The 12,606-nt window shown below is 37.7% G+C and overlaps 1 protein-coding gene across 1 annotated transcript in view; it reads right to left on the bottom strand.

Annotated features, from left to right (window-relative positions):
- Nucleotides 1-12,606, bottom strand: part of LOC113406567 (FAS-associated factor 1) — a 323,445-nt gene that overhangs the window by 90,882 nt on the left and 219,957 nt on the right. The window lies entirely within an intron of this gene.

The following is a 12,606-nucleotide window of genomic DNA, read 5'->3' as shown; positions in this document are numbered from 1 at the left end:
ATATTCCCCTGCTTATGCCTCCAAGGACCATAGTCACCTCGTTAGCTACGGCATCATGCCGGGAGTTCATGTTCAGTTGGTTATCTACCATAACCCTTAAGTCCTTTTCAGTGTCATTGCATTACAGGGTACTCTCTCCCATCTTGTAAGTGTGACCTACATTTTTTGTTCCTAAATGTATGATCTTGCAATTGGCTCTATTAAAAACATTGTTCAAATTTGCCCACCTTACCAAGTGATCCAGATCGATCTGTATAACTGACGCATTCCCATTGTTATTTACAATTCCATCAATTTTTGTGTCATCTGCAAATTTTACCAGCAATTACTCTACAGTTTCTTCCAGATCACTGAAAAATATATTGAATATCATTTGGGCAAGAACAGATCAATGTGGGATCCCACTAAAAACACTCCCATAAAATGATTCTTAACTTACAATTACTTTCTGAACTTTATCAGTTAACCTGCTTTTAATCCATTTAATGTGGGCTACATTGATTTTGTACAGTGTTGGTTTTTCCTAAATCAGAATGTCATGAAGGACTAAGTCAAATGCTTTACAGGTCTTAGTACAAGACTTTAAAGAACCCTAATAAAAATGGATTTTCCTCTGACATATAGCACTCAAAGCATTAAGGAAAGAGTGAAATTCTGGCACTGTATTGACAATCCTATGCATTCATAAACCATGTTTCAGGTTCCAAAATATAATGAGATTGCATTAAGATTTTTTAAAATAAATTTTGGGAACTTTTTATCTGTCTCCAGGTGTTGGAGCCTTTAGAGACCATCTCTTGAAGCTCTAACCACAACTTTCCATCTAAAAATAAATTAAGTAAACTGAGATTCTAATGTGACAACGGGAATCCAGGTGTTGGAGCTTTAAGAAAAATACCAAGCATGACAAGAGCAGTGATAACATTGTGAGAACTGGTAGCACTGGTGACCTGAAATTTTGCTTTCTGCATCTCACACCCACCTGTTCAGGATAATAATTGAAGCAGAAATGCTTACTCAATAGCATCTGGTAAATGCACAAGTGTTCTTTCAAGCTGGTAGAAGGTTTCCTGAATCAAGATCTTTCTTCTTCCTCCAGCCCACTGCTTTGTGCAGTGAGAACTGATTTTAACTGAACAAAAGGACATGTTTTCCACTCTTTAAGCCTTTCAAATGAACAACCTGATCCATCTATCTAAGGTAGCCTTAGAGACTTTAAAATCATTTTGAAAAGTCTCCTTGAGCACAAACAGATATTCTAATACACATCATCTTCATCTCATGAGCAGAATTTAAGCCCTCTTTGATATCCAGATGACAGATGTTAGAGTTGATTCCACTTTGATGACAGATTAAGGCAGAAACTGGTCAAAGCTCAAACCCATTTCCAGTGAAACTATGTGTTTATCCCTGGGTAGTAGAATGAGGACACACAGGAACCTTTGTGTGTGTTTGTATTACATACATGACGGAGAAAGAAAAAAAAATGTTAAAAGCTAAGGATTGCTAATTCCAACATCTAATGCACCATCAGAAGTGTTGGACTAGAATGAACCCAAGAGGACACAGATGCCAAAGGCTGACAGAATAGGAACGCTAACCAGGTTCAATTCCCCAAAAGGAGTCTGGCCTAAACATTACTCCATGGATACACAGATTGTAAGGTCCGAAGGGACCACTGTGATTATCTAGTCTGATCTCCTGCATAACACAGGTCATAGGACTTCTCTAAATTAATTCCTGTTTGACCTAGAAGCACAACTTTACGAAAAACACCTGATTTTGATTAAAGAATTTCCAGAGATGGAAAATCTAGCCTCACCCTTGGTAAGCTGTTCCAATAGCTAATCACCCTCACTATTAAACATTTGCACCTTATTTCAAGTCTCAATTTGTCTAGCTTCAACTTCCAGCCATTTGATCTTGTTATATCTTTATCTGATAGATTGAAGAGCCCTCTATTATCAAATATCTATTCCCCATGTAGGTACTTATAGACTGTGATTAAGTCACCACTTAACTTTCTCTTTGACAAGCTAATCAGATTGAGCTCCTTGAGTTTTTCACTATAAAGCATGTTTTCCAATCCTTCAGTCATTTTTGTGGCTCTTGTCTGAACCCTCTGCATTTTATCAACATATTTCTTGAATTGTGGACACCAGAACTAGACACAGAATTCCAATAGCAGTCATACCAGTGCCAAACACAGAGGTAAGGACCAGAAGACAATTGATAACCTCTGGTTCTTACTTCTCAGAGCACTACGAGCCATTACTTAAGCTTTAAGCACTCTCAGAGCTTAAACAGTTGTATTTACACATTTTGTTGTTTAAGTAATTTCAGCAAGGTGCTCATATACCATGGTGGTGGATGCCAAACAATTCAAATCAGATCACACTGATAACCTATATGCCATCTCGCCTACAAAAATTCTAAGTTATAAATTAGAGAAGGATTTCTGTGGCAGAAACCCGTGTGTTTGCACTATTGGGGGCGGGGGAAATGCAAGAGGATGGAATTCCAAATTTTATAAAGCTTTTCAGAGGTGACTTAGAATTTAAGAGATGGCTTAACACATTCAAGATGTTTATTAGTAGAGTATGATGATGAAGTGCATTTATATACCACCCTTCATCCTGAAAGATACCAAATCTCTTTATATTTATATTCATCCGCAAACGAAATGCAAACACTGTTTAACAGTGCAAAAGAATGGTAACACTTGAGGACAGGAAATGAAGAATAATATCCACTTGAAACCACAAGGAAAACATTTAATAGATTCATAGATTCCAAGGCCAAAACAGATTATTATGATAATCTAATCCAACTTCCTGTATAACACAGGCCATAGAATGTCCCCAAATAATTCCTAGAGCAGATCTTTTAGAAAAATATCCAAGCTTGATATAAAAATTTTCAGTGATGAAGAAACCACTATGACCCTTGGTAAATTGTCCAGCAATGAATTACCTCACTGTCAAATATTTAAGTCTTATTTCCAGTATGAATTTGTCTAGTTTCAACTTTCATCCATTGGATCATTTTATACCTTTCTCTGCTAGACTGAAGGGCCCATTATTAAATATTTGTTCACCATGTAGATATTTATAGACTAATCAAAACACTCCTTAACTTTCTCTTTGTTAAGCTGAATAGATTGAGCTCTTTGAGTCTATCACTATAAGACAGGTTTTCTAATCCTTCAGTCATTCTCATGGTTCTTCTCTGAACTCTCTGATTTTTCAACATCTTTCCTGAATCGTGGACATCAGAACTGGACACAGTATTGGAGTAGCAGTCACACCAGTGCCAAATACAGAGGTAAAATAAGCTCTGTACTTCTACTCACAATTTTCCTGTTTATACATCCCAGGATCACATTAGCTCTTTTGGTCACGGCATCATATTGAGAGCTGAGGTTCAGTTGATTATCCACCACAACCCACAAATCTTTTTCAGAGTCACTGCTTCGCAGCAATGACTCCCCCATCCTGTATGTATGGCCTAGGTCAGTGGTTCCCAAACTGGGGTTTGCGAACCCCTGGGGGTTCGCAGAATGTTACAGGGGGTTCGCCAGAAAAATTTCACTAATGGCGGCCAGAGGACCCCAGGCATTGGAGGCAGCAGGTGGGACCCGGTTGCAGGGCAGACAGCCCGAGCCCCAGGGAGAGCAGGGCCGGGTAGTTTGGGCTGGCAGCCCGAGCCCTGCCCCCGTCAGCGGGGGAGCCAGCAGCCCGAACCCCATCGCTCCGCGTGGGGCTGGCAGCCCAAGCCCCAGGGAGAGCGGGGCCGGGCAGTATGGGCTGGCAGCCCGTGCCCTGCCCCCCATCAGTGAGGCAGCCCGAACCCCAGCGCTCCAATCAACTTTTGGCTGAGTTTAAGAAACGAGTACCCGCTTCTGACAGAAAAAGCTGCTGCAGTTTTGTTACCATTTTCAACAACATACTTATGCGAGAAAGCGTTTTCCTCGTATGCACATCTGAAAACCAAATACAGAAACAGACTTGATGCCGAACCAGAACTGAGACTTTATCTTTCTCCAGTGGTTCCGGACTTCCAAGAGCTATGCAGAGCAAAGCAAGCGCATCCATTACACTGAGGAAATTTAAACTTAAATCCCTGGAAATATTCATTTTTAGGAGGGGGTTCACGAGATTTCACAATTTAGTGAAAGGGGTTCGCGGGCTGTTAAAGTTTGGGAACCACTGGCCTAGGTGTATACATTTACATTTACCCATATTAAAAACACATAGTTTGAAATACTAAGGGTACAAAACATACAGGAATGACAGAACAGGTCGTGCTGGTGGGAAGTGGCACTATATGTGAAAGAAAGCATAGAGTCAAACATAGTAAAAATCTTAAATGAATAAAACTGTACCACAGAATCTCTATCACTAGAAATTCCATGCTTGAATAATAGGAGTAGAGCAGTATGAATACACTACTGACCACCTGACCAGGATGGTGACCATGATTGTGAAATGCTCATGGAAATTAGAGAGGCTATAAAAATAGAAAACTCAATAATAATGGGGGATTTCAACTATCCCCATATTGACGGGGTGCATGTCATGGGATGGGATGCAGAAATAAAGTTTCTAGACACTATTAATGACTGCTTCTGGGAGCACCTAGTCCTGGAACCCACCAGGGAAGAGGTAATTCTTGATTTAGTCATAAGTGGACAACAGGATCTGGTCCAAGATCTCAATATAACTGAACTGCTTGGAAAAAGCAACCATAACATAATTAAATTTAACATTCTTGTGTGTGGGAAAATATCAAAGAAGTCTGTCACAGTAGCATTTAACTTCAGAAAGGGGGAAAGTATACAAAAATGAGGAAGCTAGTCAGAAATTAAAAGGAACAGTCACAAGAGTGAAATGCCTGCAAGCTGCATAGATATGTTTAAAAAATACCATAATAGAGGCTAAAATTAATTGTATACTACAAATTAAAAAGAATAGTAAGAGGACAAAAAATGCTACCATGGCTAAACAACAGAGTAAAAGAAGTATTTAGAGGCAAAAAGGCATCCTTTAAAATTTGGAAGTCAAATCATACTAAGGAAAATAGAAAGGAGCATAAACTCTGGCAAGTCAAGTGTAAAAGTATAAATTAGGCAGGCCAAAAAAGAATTTGAAGAGCAATTAGCCAAAGACTCAAAAACTAACAGCAAAAACAAAATTTAAGTACTTCAGAGGCAAGAAGCCTGCCAAACAATCTAGGGGGGCACTGGATGACCAAGGTGCTAAAGGAGCACTCAAGGAAGACAAGGAGGAGAAGCTAAATGAGTTATTTGCATCATTCTTCACTGCAGAGGATATGAGGGAGATTCCCATACCTCAGCCATTCTTTTTAGGTGACAGATCTGAGAAACTGTCCCAGATTGAGGTGTCACTAGAGGAGGTTTTAGAACAAATTGATAAATTTAAAAGTAATAAGTCACCAGGACCAGATGGTATTCACCCAAGAGTTCTGAAGGAACTCAAATATGAAATTTCAGAACTCGCAACTGTGGTATGTAAGCTAACACTTAATCAGCTTCTGTACTAGATGACTGGAGGATAGCTAATGTGACGCCAATTTCTTTAAAAGGCTCTAGAAGCGATCCTGGCAATTACAGGCTGGTAAGCCTAACTTCAGTACCAGGCAAATTGGCTGAAACTACAGTAAAGAACAGAATTATTGGACACATAGATTAACACGATTTGTTGGTGAAAAGTCAACACGGCCTTTGTAAAAGGAAATCATTCCTCACCAATCTATTCAAAATCTTTGAGGGGATCAACCGACATTTGGCCAAGGGTAATCCAGGAGTACTTGGACTTTCAGAACACCTTTGACAAGGTTCCCTATCAAAGGCTCTAAAACAAAGTAAGCAGGCATGGGATAAGAGGGAATGGTCTCTCATGGATCAGTAACTGATTCAAAGACAGGAAACAAAGGGTAGGAATAAAGTTTTCAGAATGGAGAGAGGTAAATAGTGGTGTTCTCCAGGGATCTGCACTGGGACCAGTGCTCATAAGTGATCTGGAAAAGGGGGTAAACAATGAGGTGGCAAAGTCTGCAGATGATACAAAATTATTCAAAATAGTTAAATCCAAAGCTGACTGTGAAGAGCTACAAAGAGGTCTCACAAAACTGGGTAACTGGGCAACAAAATGGCAGATGAAATTCAGTGTTGAGTAATACAAAGTAATTCATATTGGAAAACATAAAACCAACTTTACATACAAAATGATGGAGTCTAAATTACTTATTACCACTCAAGAAATTGATCCTGGCGTCATTGTGAATATTTCTTTGAAAATATCCACTCCATGTGCAGCAGCAGTCAAAAAAGTTGAACAGAATGTTAGGAACCATAAGGAAAGGGATAGATAATAAGAGAGTAAATGACATAATGCCACTATATAAATCCATGGTATGCCCACACCTTGAATACTACATGCAGATCTGGACATCCCATCTCAAAAAAAGATATATTAGAATTAGAAAAGGTACACCGAAGGGCACCCAAAAATGATTAAGGGTATGGAACAGCTTCCATATGAGGAGACATTAAAAAGACTGGGAATATTCGTCTTGGAAAAGAGATGACAGAGGTGATATGATAGAAGTCTATAAAATCATGAATAGTTGGAGAAAGCAAATAAAGAAGTGTTATTTATATCTTAACATAACACAGTAGGTTTAAAACAAACAAAATTAAATATTTCTTCATACAACGCACAGTCAATCTGCGGAACTCATTACCAGAGGATGTTATGAAGGCAAAAACTGTAAGTGGATTCAAAAAAGTATTAGACAAGTTAATGGAGTACATATCCATCAATGGCTATTAGCCAAGATGGTCAGGGATGCAACCGCATGCTCAAGATGTCCCTAAGCTTCTGACTTCCAGACGCTGGGACTGGATCATTCAGTAATTGTCCTGTTCTGTTCATTCCCTTTGATGCATCTGGCATTGGCCAGCGTTAGAAGACAGAACACTGGGCTAGATGGACCATTGGTCTGACTCAGTATGGCCATTCTTATATTCTTATGTTATTTGCTTGCACCCAGTTTACCAACAGATCCAGATAGCTCTGAATCAGTTACCTGTCCTCTTAATTATTTCCTCAATTTTTGTGTCATCTGCAAACTTCATCAGTGATTATTTTATGTTTTCTTCCAGGTCAATTGATAAAAATGTTAAATAGCGTAGGGCCAAGAACCAGCCCCTGGGGAACCCCACTGGAAGCACATTTATAATTACATTTTGAGACCTATCAGTTAGCCAGTTTTTAATCCATTTAATGTGTGCCATGTTAATTTTATATCTCTCTAGTCTGTTTAATCAATATGTTGTGCAATACAAGCAGAGATAAAAAAATAACAATTACTCATGTTGCAATCTGGTAAGGATACAGCTTTTGCACAATGAGCCATCAGATTTTTGTTTGTTTGGATTTACACAAAAAATAAAAAAGAAGTACCTATCCCAAGCTCCAGGTGTCCGACACAAGTTACACTAATGAAAAAAATTAAATAGTTGCTTACCCTTGACAGTCAACAGGACTGAACGGTTTTAAAGACTACAAACGTGCAAAGTAGCCAGTTTTATGTCTCAGAAAAAAGAAGGCATCTCTCCAGCTGGATAGTGCTCTTGAGCATCATGCTGGGGCAATACCAAAATACTCAGTCAGAAGGAAGACTGTGGACTAGTGGATCAACAATACCACTTCATGCAGCATTCAGGTTTTCCATCTACATACAAGATATACCAACTACACCTCTACCTCGATATAACGCTGTCCTTGGGAGCCAAAAAATCTTACCGTGTTATAGGTGAAACCGCGTTATATTGAACATGCTTTGATCCACCGGTGTGCGCAGCCCCGCCCCCCCGGAGCACTGCTTTACCGCGCTATATCCAAATTCGTGTTATATCGGGTCGCGTTATATCGAGGTAGCGGTGTACATACAAAGAAATCAGCACTTCAGATGATGAGATCACAGCCCTAGATGATATGGTTAGAAAAACATTTTTGTGGAGAATGAGAAATATAACCTTTTTAGTTAGTAGATTGTCTAATGAGGCTGCGATACCTTTTTTTTTTAATCACAATATATTTAGGTTCCTTAAAATAATTATAAGTACTCTTTGAAAAAAATGTTTTTAAAACTTTTTGTTAGTATTCTTACAGTCACTGTTCCTAAAATATTACAAAGGACTTCCTCTTTCTATGCTAGTAAAGTACCGTGGATAACCCTGGAGCCCAACTCTGCTGTCTAAAAAAATCATTTTTACGGTCAACACTGTGAAATCCGAAAAGCTCTTCAAAAGATTGCTTTTGACCTATCGTCATTTCAAGATAATTTTTAACTACTCTCAGAATTGCCAATGTTCTTTCCAGATCTTTCAAAAGATGTGGCTCTCACAGAGCAGAAAAGAACGGAATAGGGAAAGCATGAAACCTAGCCAATAGTTTACAGGCTCCTTCTGGCATCTTGGGTGTTCTGCAGGTCCCAGCCAAATAGTACTTCAAGCAAGCAATGTCACTGAAAGACGGAGAATCAGTCTAAACTTAGATGAGTATAATCTACCTACCCACACTCACAGCCCAAGGTGATGTTATAAGGTGAGAAAACTACACGCCTGATTTTCAAAAATACTGAGCAGTTCCAGCTCCCATGACTTCAGATAGTGTTGCTGGTGCTCAATACTTCTGAAAATCAGGCCCAATATAGCTAGTCATACTGAAGGCAGATTGTGGACAATTTAACCAAATCCTGGGCTGCACTGACAGATGACGCTATTTTCTAAGTTCTATAATAGCTTTCCACTTGACTTAGAACCGTTATAAATATAACCCTTCCTAAAGTAAGGACTCTTTCTTTTAGCAACAGCAGGATGGGATTTCTTTCTGAAAAGGTGACAGGTATGGACTTGGGATTCTGAGCAGTAAGCAGAAGGAATCAAAGGTTTAATTTCCAACTTTTGCTGCTGCCTAAATCACAACAGCAGATGGGTTAGAACAACAGTTGGCTCATACACACAGAGACTTCATCACTCCTCTACTCTCTGCACACCAAATTACAACTCAACAAAACGAAAGTATGCTTCACATAGTACAATATATAGTACTAATCATCATATATAGAGAGAACAGGAGTACTTGTGGCACCTTAGAGACTAACAAATTTATTAGAGCATAAGCTTTCGTGGGCTACAGCCCACTTCTTTGGATGCATAAATTTGTTAGTCTCTAAGGTGCCACAAGTACTCCTGTTCTTTTTGCGGATACAGACTAACACGGCTACTACTCTGAAACCTGTCATATATAGAGAGAATCTTATAAGTATTGTATTACAAGAAAGGCTAATAATACAATACAGAATTTTTTTAAAAAGACAAAGATAAAGAAGAAGAGCCTCAAGAAAGAACTGTTTCCATTGAAATATAATGGAGAAAACAAAGACCATACTACAGCATGAAATATAGAGCAAATAAACTCATGTTTGGAGTCAACCTAAAAAGAAAGACAAGACTGTAAATATATAAGGATCAAATATATAGACACAACAGCAATCAGGTGACAAAATTCACCACAATTATAAAAAACACTATGACATTAATAGAAAGAAATGGTTTAGGTTTGGATGGATGTGAGATGCAACTCTTTGGCTAATCTCTGATAAGGCTGGCATGTTGTCCACATATACAATTTCCATTATGTCATGCCAATGAGACACCAAGTTGTAAAACACATAGACAGCAGGAAGGCTTCTGTAAAGGAATATTCTGCTGCTCCAGTGTATTACAATTCTTCCAGCGAATCAGCATGTTGGTGGATGAGAAAGGGCCAATTTATTTGGACTTGCAAAAAGTCTTAAATTAAGTCAAATTATAGGAGGCTATTATGGAAATTAAGTACCCAGAGTTAAAATTCTGCCATAGATCAAAAACTGTCTAAGAGATCGAAATCAAAGTGCTGGTCTAAGTGGCTAATTGTCAGGAAGCAACGAGTGCGTGCAATGCAGGGGGCCACTAAGGATCTGCAATAGGAGTGATATTTAATATAACTATTAGAAGTGGGTGGAGAGAGAAATTGAGAGAGACAAGAGGTGATCTGACAGAGGTATATAAAAATTAGTGCTCTTGAGAAGGTAAATCAGATGATCCTCTACCCTCTCTCATAATAAAAGACCTAGGGATCACCCACTGAAATTGAAAAGCAAGCAACCATTGATAAAAAGGAAATACTTTAATTTTTAATTATTCAAGCAAAGAACTTAGTGGGAGGCAAAAAGAGAGATTAGACACACATAAATAACAGTACCAACCAAAGTTACTCATTACACATGATAAACATTTATAAGGAATGGATTCCCTCATGCTGCAGAACGTAAGTCAACCACTAACTGCTTGAAGCTAGGAATAAACTTCCACATAAGTATGTAATTACGAACTTGTCCATGATGGGGGGGTTTTAACACTTCTTCTGTAGCATCTTGTCTAGCTATTCTTATGTTCCTATACAGTAGCTATTTAAAACTATAATATATAGGGCCGGAAACTCAAAATGATACCATGGAGATTTCCTTCACTGGGTTGGAATAAACTAAAGTGTTTTATACAACCATATTTCTTTTTTTGTTTTAATAAACCCACGTCTTCCTTCCTCACCCTTACCACACTCACACAGTAACTGATAAACTAAATGTCTTTCTTTTGTACTGAATATGCAGTAAGTTTCTTGTGAACTCACAACAGAACATGCAGCCAGATTTAGAAGCTACCTCAGGACATCAGTTGTTAATGGGAAGACAGCTTGCTGTACATTTGCTACGTTTCTACTGAGCACAAAGGACTAGCTGATGTACAGAGTTGCTTTCATGGCATTTTACGGGAAGATCATGAGCCAAATTCTGACTCGACATACTGTGGGCAGATCTATATACAGGATGTAAATCAAGACAGAACTTGGGCATATTTTTCCCCTTCACAGCTAGTACAGGGATTGTCATGGAAGAAGTTGCTTTAAAAGTAAACATAATATTAGTTATCTAAAGTCTAAAAGTCAAGAAGCCAAACTGCAAATACTAGTCAAAAATGAGGCAGAGTTAGCTATATTAAAATTAAAGTTCTTTTTCAGTTAATGTCTTCTGAAACAAAGTATCAAATGTCTCTGCTTTCTGACACATGCAAGTGAAAGATTTATAGAAAAGCCTCCATTAAAATACCTATTTTGATAACAAAATGTTTTAAAAATTATTTTAAAAAGTACTTCAAAGTAACTGCAAACTGATTTAGGTAAATACCTTTCATAAAATCATCTCTCAAATATTTCTGCAAGAAGGCTGCAAATTTATATAAACTTAGGATTTTTTTCAGAAAATGTCAGCAATAGAGATAGGAAAAAAGATATTGATGGCTATGTCACTGAAACTGGACTGTACAGTGCTTTGGACAGCACTGCAAATTCCTCAAGAAAAAGGCTAAGATCTATAAGCACTCTCACTGCCAAGTGCTCTCAAATTAAATCAGTCTGAAGCGGTTTTCATTAAGATGGATTGAGTGTGGCATCGTGAGAAACACTCTATCAAATGTAGTGTTTTACTTAGTGATTAACTATATACCAGCTGATGGAAGCTCCCCAAATCCTTCATAATCCCACCACTCCAATAAACATTTAATGAGTATATAAGTTCAAAAAGCCTAGCAGAGGATTTAAACCTTCAATCTTGTTTTTATTTACTCTTGGAACTCAATTTCTCACTTCAAGTGAAGAATGCTGCTGCTTGAAGCTCATCTGTTGCCCTGGCAAAATTAAGTGCCCTTCACAGTATAAATTAGAACATGGAATATTTAGCTTGCAATTTCTTAAAATAATTTCCTTAATTAAAACGTCATATTTTCAGTCACTTTATAAAACTTAACAATCATCAAAAACAGAATAAAGTGTCCACTTGTTTTCATTTTGAGTTCTCAAATATTGAAAAGATTTTTTGCAATAGCAAAAAGGTACAATAATATCAAACTTTACTTATTTCATAAGCATTTTTAAAATTCAAAATGTTGAAGTGTGATATAAATTAATGTAGCAACTTAATATGTGGGTTTAAATACAAAAAGGAATCAATAGTTCAGCCTTTATCAATATTTCAGCCACTATTTACAAACAACATTTCTAAGAAAAAGGTAATAAAAATAGTAAATTGCTAAACATATCAGATAATCCTGGTAAGGATCTGGTCTGAACCCACTGGAAAAATACTGGAAATAGAATGCATCTTCCATATCCTACATGTTAGTAGTATATGAAAAGTATTTTGAAGATGAACATTCAGTTGGGTTGTACTGTATTAAAAACCCCTTTGGAGGTATAAAATAATGTTTCTGAGAGCTAATAAAATGCCCTTTGTTTTTATAATTATATGCTTTTATCTACTTCTGATGAGATGTCAAAAGTGAACTCTCTAAATCAAGCATCTTTTTATATTGATTCACTTGCCTCATTGCCAACATGCTTTAGCATCCAACACTCCTACGAGTCACAATCAATTCTTATTTTGCTACTGAAGTGTTCTAGAGCAATCCATGCTCTGTCA

The sequence above is a fragment of the Terrapene carolina genome, unplaced genomic scaffold (assembly GCF_002925995.2).
Source record: "Terrapene carolina triunguis isolate 2854851 unplaced genomic scaffold, T_m_triunguis-2.0 Scaffold105, whole genome shotgun sequence".
Taxonomy (NCBI): Eukaryota; Metazoa; Chordata; order Testudines; family Emydidae; genus Terrapene; species Terrapene triunguis.
This window is presented reverse-complemented; position numbering and strand designations above follow the sequence as displayed.